Below are 9792 nucleotides of genomic sequence, written 5' to 3'. Positions count from 1 at the left end.
GGCGCTCGGCGTCACCTCCCCGCCGCGTCGCCGCGCCGCCCATGCCGTCTCCTCGTGCCGCCGCGCCAGATCCGGCCGCCCGGCCCCGGATCCGCTCCCCCTCGTCCTCCTCCAGCCGTCTCCCTCCTCTCCGGCGGTGCCCCGGCGAGCTCGCGCCTCCGCCTCGAAGTCCGGGCCGTGGAACCCTAGATCTAAGGTTGACTCGATTTTTCCCCAAGTCCCCGCATTTTTACATTTTATTGCCTTGTTCATCATGCCACAACTCATCATCCGTAGCTCCATTTTGCGTGCATAATATATCGAAATGTTCAACTGGATGTGCTACCCATTTTGTTCCATTGTGCCATGTTCATTTGAGTTCATATTGATTCCCTTATCATCGTTGAAAGAGTGTTATATGATGTTAACTGCTGTCTGTTAAGAGAACTTGTTGTTTTGTCTTTTTCATTGCATTTGGTGTGTGCATCCTATGAGTTAGATGTCTACATGTGTTTTGAGCTACATCATGCCATCTTTACAGTGGTGCAATCCATGTATTTTTGTGCATCTTGTAGTGAGTGCATTGAGCTCGTGAAGTAGGGTACTTGTTGTTGCTCTTTTGCTAGGCTGAATCTGCTATATCCGGATGCTATGTAAACCTGCTGCTACAAGTCATTCTATGCATAATCTGGAGATGTTCACTAAGGATGTTTTGTTATAAATGTCATGCTATATCCATTCATGCCCCTGGTTGCATTTATATCCTGCTGTAACTTGCTTTTATCTTACTCCAAATTTGCTAAATAATATTGTTGTCAGCCTGTTAACATTAAGTTCAATGTTGCCATGATTGTTGTTAGTGATCAAAGCATGCTATGAACTTGCTCTTGCCAAGTTTAGCTTCATAAATATGTCATCTTACTGTTTGTCACCTTGCCATGCCATCTATTGCTTTGTGATGAGTGGTATAAGCTCACCAACACGCCTACTTATTGTTGTTCCTGCCATGTATGAATCTGTCATATCATTTGTCATGTTTGCATGGATGATACCATATTTTATGTTGATCTTTAGAATTAGTTCAGTAAGGGAGTTTTGTTCTTTGTCTTTAGTGCTAGCATGCCATGCTTTGTTTGCCATGATAAGTTCCTGTAACATGTTGTTTTATAGCCCTAAACATTGCAACCTGATGTTATTTCTGCTAAGTCTGAAACTGTTATAATTTGCAATCTTGTCATGTCCTTTTGAGCATGTTATTGTGTTTTCTGGAGATAGCTCAGTGTTCATGTTTTGTCATGTGTTACCTGTACTTCATGCCCATGCCTTTTGTTTTCACGTTGAGATGTTGTAACATATTGTTTTGATGCTTGCAAGATGCCTAGTTGCTATTTTGGACAGCTTGTCCTTTAAACTTGTATTGTGTGTATGTGTTGAACCGTTGCTCTGTTTTGAGTGTGCTCTATATGAAACTTGCTTAGGGTTGCATGTAGTTTCATATTATCATGTTGCATCCTTGTTTTGAGATGTTTGCTTGATGTTTGAATGCATTTTGCATCAATGCCATGTTTAACTTGTTTTGCTCACATCTTCTAGGCCGTAGCTCCGAACTAAATGAACTTTATATGTAACTTGACTAGAATTTCGTGTAGATCATCTCGGTGCATCTTAACTTGCTGTTTAACAACTTCAACTTAATGCTTGTTCAGATCTGGACCAATTCCGAAATTTGCATATGAGGACTTACCGGAATTGTTATATGTTGTTTCCGGCTTCATTTAAACTTGCTTTGATATGTTGCTCTTGTATGCATCATCTCTTGCCATGAGTAGCCTCATCTAGCTTTGTCATGAATCATACTTGGTTGAGCATCACGCCATGCCTATGTGTTGTGTGTTTAACTTGTTTGCTTCTTTCCGGTTGTGCTCCTTCTCGTTAGTTCTTGTTTCGTTGCGATCGTGAGGATTCGTTCGTCTACGCTTGGTTCGGCTTCCTCCGTTCGTCTTCTTCATGGACTCGTTCTTCTTCCTAGCGGGATTTCAGGCAAGATGACCGTCACCTTGGATCTCACTACTATCATTGCTATGCTAGTTGCTTCGTTCTATCGCTATGCTGCGCTACCTATCTTTTGCTCTTCAAGCCTCCCAAATTGCCATGTCAGCCTCTAACCTTTTTCACCTTTCCTAGCAAACCGTTGTTTGGCTATGTTACCGCGTTGCTCAGCCCCTCTTATAGCGTTGTTAGTTGTAGGTGAAGTTGAAGATTGCTCTATTGTGGACAGGATTATGTTGGGATATCACAATATGTCTTATTTAGTTAATGCATCTATATACTTGGTAAAGGGTGGAAGACTCGGCCTTATGCCTGATGTTTTGTTCCACTCTTGTCGCCCTAGTTTCCGTCATACCGGTGTTATGTTCCTTGATTTTGCGTTCCTTACACGGTTGGGTGATTTATGGGACCCCCTTGACAGTTCGCTTTGAATAAAACTCCTCCAGCAAGGCCCAACCTTGGTTTTACCATTTGCCTCACCAGCACCTACTTTTCCCTTGGGAGTCGCTCTCTCGAGGGTCATCTTTATTTTAGCCCCCCCCCCGGGGCCAGTGCTTCTCTAAGTGCTGGTCTGAACCGAGCTGCCTGTGGGGCCACCTCGGGGAAACTTGAGGGTTGGTTTTACTCGTAGCTAGTCCCATCCGGTGTTGCCCTAAGAATGAGATATGTGCAGCTCCTATCGGGATTGTCGGCACATCGGGCGGCTTTGCTGGTCTTGTTTTACCATTGTCGAAATGTCTTGTAAACCGGGATTCCGAGACTGATCGGGTCTTCCTGGGAGAAGGAATATCCTTTGTTGACTGTGAGAGCTTGTGATGGGCTAAGTCGGGACACCCCTGCAGGGTATAAACTTTCGAGAGCCGTGCCCGCGGTTATGTGGCAGATGGGAATTTGTTAATATCCGGTTATAGATAACTTGGCACCTGATTTGAATTAAAACGCATCAACCGCGTGTGTAGCCGTGATGGTCTCTTCTCGGCGGAGTCCGGGAAGTGAACATGGTTTTGAGTTATGTTTGATGTAAGTAGGAGATTAGGATCACCTCTTGATCATTGCTAGCTTCACGACCGTTCCGTTTGCTCTCTTCTCGCTCTTATTTGCGTATGTTAGCCACCATATATGCTTAGTCGCTGCTGCAACCTCACCACTTTACCCCTTCCTTTCCCATTAAGCTTTGCTAGTCTTGATACCCATGGTAATGGGATTGCTGAGTCCTCGTGGCTCACAGATTACTACAACAACAGTTGCAGGTGCAGGTTATGCGATGATCATGACGCGAGAGCGATGTTACTTGTTTTGGAGTTCTTCTTCTTCGATCGGGGGATAGGTTCCAGGTCGGCGGCCTGGGCTAGCAGGGTGGATGTCGTTTGAGCTTCTGTTTGTGTTTCATCCGTAGTCGGATGTTGATCTTATGGATGATGTATTGTGATGTTGTATTCGTGTGGCATTGTATGCCTTTTGTATGTATCCTCATCTATTATGTAATGTTGATGTAATGATATCCACCTTGCAAAAGCGTATCAATATGCGGTTCTATCCTTGGTGGGACCTTCGAGTCTCTTTAGGATAGTATCGCATATTGGGCATGACAAAAGAAATATAAAAGCATTTACATAACTAAAGCAGTGATCTAAACATTCCCATACTGCTTTATGGACTAAACGGATAGATTTATAGTCAATTTGTAGTTGTTGTCTACCTTCGTACATATATATCTGGTCAGATTATTTTCTTCCCCAATAACAAAAAATCCAAACTCCGTTACTTTTCTCTTTTGAGGTATCCATAATTAAAATCATTTAGCCTTCAATCCTGTTGTATTCATTATTCTAACAGCTATGTAATTTTAGTATTTTAATAGTTTAAATTGGTTGACATTGAAGCTCGTTTTGAATTATAATGTTCTAATTGATTTAACATAGTTGTTCTGAATAATCTAGGTACGGTTTGCCCTACTTGCTGCCATCCAGGCTGGCCTTGCCAACCACATCTTGAAGCTCTCCAGGAGTTTTAGGTTATTCTTGATGAGAATTGCTGGAGATGCACGGTTAGTGAGCATGCTTACCATAGTTGTCTCTGTATCTTAATCAATAGACGTTTGGTAGAATTACAACTATTAGTTGCTTATAACATGTTTGGAATCATCATTGTTCCACTTTCGTATCCCTTTGCATCTACACTAGGTTCTCCTATTATCACTTCTTTTGTACTTGTACTTTGGTAAGTCTGGTTCTTTTTCTGTTAGTTTGCATGTTTATGCCTTAATTATTTTAGTGTGTATTTTGTTTCACTTAAAAATTGCCCATCTATACCAAAATATGTAGTCATTAATTTATCATACTATTATGTTGTTATCTTTAATTGTTATCAGATATTCGATAGCACTATAAGCAAAATTTTAAGGTTGATGTTCGATGAGTCCGAATTTATACTTACAATTTTTATTTTTTATTTTTTTCAAGTATGTACCTTGTAAGGCCAGAGCTTTTCTTGTTGAATACATATATGAGAGGAAGGAGGATGCAAGAATATTGCGTAACAAGCTGGTTGAGCCACCCTTCTTACCCATGAAGGAAGGTCTTACATTGATGTGTTTAAGCATAGGGCTAACTACAAACAAGTTCTATGGTGATGATTGGTGCAACTTTGCCGATGATTATGATCTACGTGCTGGAGACCGCATAGAATTTGTACTACCCGATGAGGAATTGAATCTGGCGATAGAAACATATCACGGTGAGAAAAGGCTGCTTGCATTACCTCACATTGGTAGGTATTTAATCTTCCAAAATAAATTTTTCACTACTTTCTATATACATGCCAAATGTTATATATTTGTTAACCCCGTGTTGGATATACATCTTTGTTCTAACTTTATATACTTGGTTTTTTTCTAGCTCTCTATGATCTTTCTTCTGATGATTTCGAGCACGTTTAGTGTTGTATCTACTCTCGGGATATTGAGCTTACCTACGACCACACATGCTTTTTTCTATAATGCGTTTTTCAAGATACTTTCATCCGTTGTCGTCCATTTTTCCACGTGTTGACTGCCACTAACACCAAGGACAACATCATGGTTGGTTACCTCTGTCCTTGTTACAAAACCCAACAAACTTTGTGTGACACCCGAATAATTAAGCTACAGTAATCTTCTACTAATGAGGCCACATCACCACTGTTACTGTTGCTAATCTCACTTAGATTCAAAGCGTTTCAAATTCTAATTTAAAAATAAAATAAAATATATAAATTTTCAAATGTCAAACCAAACATGTTCGTTGGGTTGCAAATATTCACTAGCTAATTATCATGTGGCAACCAACATCATTTGGCTCTCTAATTAATCTCTAGTAAAATATAAAGTGGTCCAACTGAGATAAGCGTAATCTTTTCAAAATAAATAAATGTTTATGTTTTTTCAACTAACTTGAAACTTCTTGGGCCTCTCCAAAATATCGTGCTTGATTTATGTGACAAGTGGTGTAATCAATAAAATTTTGGTTGGTATTACTTTAAAATGCAAAACATTGGAGAAAATACAAAACAGTAAATAAAAGAAACTAAAAAGAGAAAGGCCTAACTACTATTGTGCACTTGCAGCCCATTGCTACAATGCACAACCCAGCCCACCAACAAGCCATCTCCTTCCTCCCTTACAGAAGCTTGGCGTGGCAGAAATCCATGGCGCCCGGTTCATCGATGCTCGACGTCTGGCGCTACAGGGACGCCGGGAGGAGGATAAGACCATCCCCAAACGCATAGGCAAACCCTAGCGCCCACTTTCCCCTCCCCTCGCTCGTTCTCTTCCTCGCATCGCGCAGTCGCTCGCTACCGTCGTTGTTCCCATGGCCATCGGCTGCCCCGCGCCGCACCGCCGAGTCCCAGAAAACCCCCGACGTCTGTTACTTCATCCCTGACCACGCGTACGAGCCGGGAGCCGCCACACCGTCGGGATCGAGTGCTTCTCCCTGCCGGCCTTGCCACTGCCTCGCTGTCGTCATCGTCGATCTACACCACCACGACCTCTCCAGCCTCCCCGACCATGCCGTCGCGCTCACAGTGAGGCCCTCCACTGATCCCCCCTTTTCCCCCTTTGATTTGGACGCCGTAGGCCGCCATCACCGTCGTGCACGAACCCCTGCGTACGCGTGGGTGCGGCTGCCGCTCCTGCGCTGTTGGTGCCGTTGCTGTGCGCGCGCGCCCGCGCGTAGCCTCGCTGTGGCTTGCTGCTACTCGCCAACCGCTGCGCCTGCTCGCTGCTTTACTGCTCTGCTCGTTGCTCCTGCTGTTGTGTTGCTTTGGCTGCTGCTCCCGCCTCCCAGCCGTGCGCCCTCACCTGTTGTCGCTGCTCTCTACTGCTGCTCTTGCCGCTGGTACTGCTCCTTTCTACTAGCGCTACTCCGCTGCTTCCTTCTGCTGCTAGACTGCCGCGGCTATTGCTTATTGCTTCTGCTTCTTTTTTGCAACGCCGCTGCTGCTTGTTTGATCCGGCTACCATTGCCTGCTATCGATTGCTTTTTGCTGCTACTAGTGCGGCCGGTCCTGGTTAGCTTAGATTAGGGATTAATTAGTGGCTAGATTAGTCTGTCCAGATGACATGTGGGTCCCCACTGCCAATTTGACTAGTTAAATAAACCTATTAAAATACTAGTCTATTATCCACTTAAAAAGAAAATGTTGAATATGTGAGAATGACACCTGGGCCCCAACTGCAATTTTGACCAGTCAACAGTTGATTGTTGACTGAGTCAACTGGACACCCCCCCCCGGTCCCACCTATCATCCACTATGGCTACCCCACAGTAGGTATAATAAGTATATCCTATTTTTATTTTCGAATTATAATAAATCCAGAAATTCAGGAAAAAGTTTTAAAGTTAGAAGTTTAATTTAAAATAATTCGTAACTCGGATGAAAGTTTTCTACATGAAAGTTGCTCAGCATGATGAGATGCAACCGAATACGTAGTCCGTCCATCTACCACACATCCCTAGCATAGCAAACATGCAACCTTCCCCCTCCAGTTCGTCTGTCCGAAAATGCCGAACACCGGGGATACTTTCCCGGATGTTTTCACCCTTCACCGGTGTCATGTAACACTGTGTTAGAACACCCCTAGCGTTGCTTTTTGTCTTGTCATGCTTAGTATTGCTCTTGTTTGCTCTGTATTTACTGTTTCTTCCCCATCTTCTCTCCGGTAGACATCGAGACCGCAGTTGATGCCCCTGTGATCGACTACGTCACTGACGACCCTTCTTCCCTTTCAGCGGAGCTTCCAAGCAAGCCCCCCCCCCCCTTGATCATCCCGATATCGCCTATTCCATACTCTCATGCTTGCATTAGATTTTGCTACTGTAATTGATTGCTCCTATTCTGATGCATGGCCTGCTTTTGTACCTGTTGTTGTACCTTACCTGCTTACCCTAAACTGCTTAGTATAGGTTGGTTAGTGATCCATCAGTGACCCCCACATTTTCCTTGTTGCCCCTGCTTCATCATCGACGACGTGATCGACGACCAGAGCCCGACACCTCACATCACATCACACCCCCTTTGTTGCCCGACTCTATAGAGCTACTATCGAGTGTCGAGGGTGATACCTCGTAACACACTCCTGATGATAATTCTGTAGTTTAGCTATTCGGTCGTGATCATTGAGGGTGATTCCTCCTTGACCATTCCCGGTACGACTATGTCGTGCAACCCCTCAAGTGTGAACCTCGAGGGTGGTTCCTCTTATGTTCACCTTGATGATTACATTAGTGGAATCCAACGAGGGTGATTCCTCGGCTTTTCCCCTTGATGTTTGGGACACACGGTTACCTTGACTTTACTTGAGACAATTGATGGAGTCGGGTCAGCCCTGAGGGGTACCCGCGAGTTGATGTGAAAGTCGGGCGGGCCCGGAGAGCACCCGCGAGTTTTCCACGTGGCACGGCCGGGCAGTCTGGGCCCTTTCCGTAAGTCCACGAGACGGGGCGACGGGGTCACATTATCGTGAGTCTCTGCTTGCTTCTGCGAGCCCCCAATGCACTAACAGATTTGGGTATTTGTTCTGAGTTGGCCTCTGGCCTTTATGCACTAACCACCATGCGAGAATAGTTATGGGCCTTGACGTCGCAGTATCAGCCGAAGCTTTGTTAGACGTCCAGTTCAGTAGAGTGACACAGTCGGATCGTGTTGGCCATCCAAGGCGGTGCTGGTATCCACCCTGATCGCAACGACCCGAAGTGCTGCGGGCAATGGGCCCAAGACCCCGGAGTGCTTAGGATGTAGACCGGCGGGGACCTCTCTGCTGAGCCTAGGTAGGGCTGCGACGTGTTGATCTTTTGAGGCCGGGCATTGACAAAGTAAAGTGTGTCCGGCCAGAGTAATCAAGCGTGTTGGGTAACGTGGTGCACCCCTGCAGGGAAGATATATATTCTAATACCGTGTCCACGGTAATGGACATTCAGACTTGTATCCTGATCTTAGAGCATCTCCAGCCGTTGGCCCCCAGGATGCATAAAAATCGCCCCCTAGGGGCGAGCCGGCGATACATTCGGTGTTGGGCGCGGTTTTGCACCCAGTCATCGCCCCATCTCGGCCCCAGGCGCCGATGTTGGCCCGCTTTTCAGCCCCATTTCGGCGAATAAAAGCCCATATGGGCAAGAATAGGCCCATATTCGGCATGGTTCGCCGTGGCTCGGCAGTCAATTATCAACATAAATATATTTTTTATCACATATTTCATCACAGAAAAATCAAATACTTCAACAAAATAGTTCAACAACAAATAGTTCAATACAAATTATATAGTTCAACAAATAAATACTCATATGTCATCACACGTCGCGCCCGGCGTCGCCCTTGAGCCTCCATAGGTGCTCTATCAGATCTTGCTGCAGTTGATGATGCACCTATGGGTCTTGGATCTCCTGACGCATAGTGAGGTAGGCAGTCTAGGTTGCTGGTAGCTGGTGATCAACTTGGGCAAGAGGACCCTGCCTGTGGTATGGTTCAGTGTCAAACACTGGCTCTTCCTGCTCGCTCTTAATGATCATGTTGTGCAAGATGACACAGCAGGTCATGATCTCCCACATTTGATCTTTTGACCAGGTCTGAGCGGGGTATCGGACAACAGCAAATCAAGATTGGAGCACACCAAATGCCCGCTCGACATCCTTCCTGCAAGCCTCCTAAATCTTCGCAAACCAGGCGTTCTTGCCTCCTGGCACAGGGTTTGAGATGGTCTCCACAAATGTCGACCATCTTGGATAGATGCCATCATCTAGATAGTACCCCTTGTTGTAGTGCCGCCCATTGATCTCGAAGTTCACCAGAGGAGAATGACCTTCAACAAGCTTGGCAAAGATAGGAGAGCACTGCAGCACGTTGATGTCATTGTGAGTTCCTGGCATACCAAAGAAGGAGTGCCAAATCCAGATGTCCTGTGTTGCCACCGCCTCAAGTACCACACTGCAACTGCCTTTGACGCCTTTGTACATCCCCTGCCAAGCAAATGGGCAATTCTTCTATTTCTAATGCATGTAGTCGATGCTTCCAAGCATCCCAGGAAATCCTCTTGCTGCATTCTGTGCTAGGATCCGAGCAGTGTCTTCCGCATTGGGTGTTCTCAAGTATCGCGGTCCAAACACTGCCATCACTGCCCGACAGAACTTGTAGAAACAATCTATGCTGGTGGACTCGGCCATGCGCCCATAGTCGTCCTATGAGTCACCGGGAGCTTCGTATGCAAGCATCCTCATCGCTGTCGTGCAC

The sequence above is a fragment of the Triticum dicoccoides genome, chromosome 6B, assembly GCF_002162155.2.
Source record: "Triticum dicoccoides isolate Atlit2015 ecotype Zavitan chromosome 6B, WEW_v2.0, whole genome shotgun sequence".
Classification (NCBI taxonomy): Eukaryota; Viridiplantae; Streptophyta; class Magnoliopsida; order Poales; family Poaceae; genus Triticum; species Triticum dicoccoides.
The sequence above is the reverse complement of the archived record's forward strand: the minus strand, read 5'-3'. Positions refer to the sequence as shown.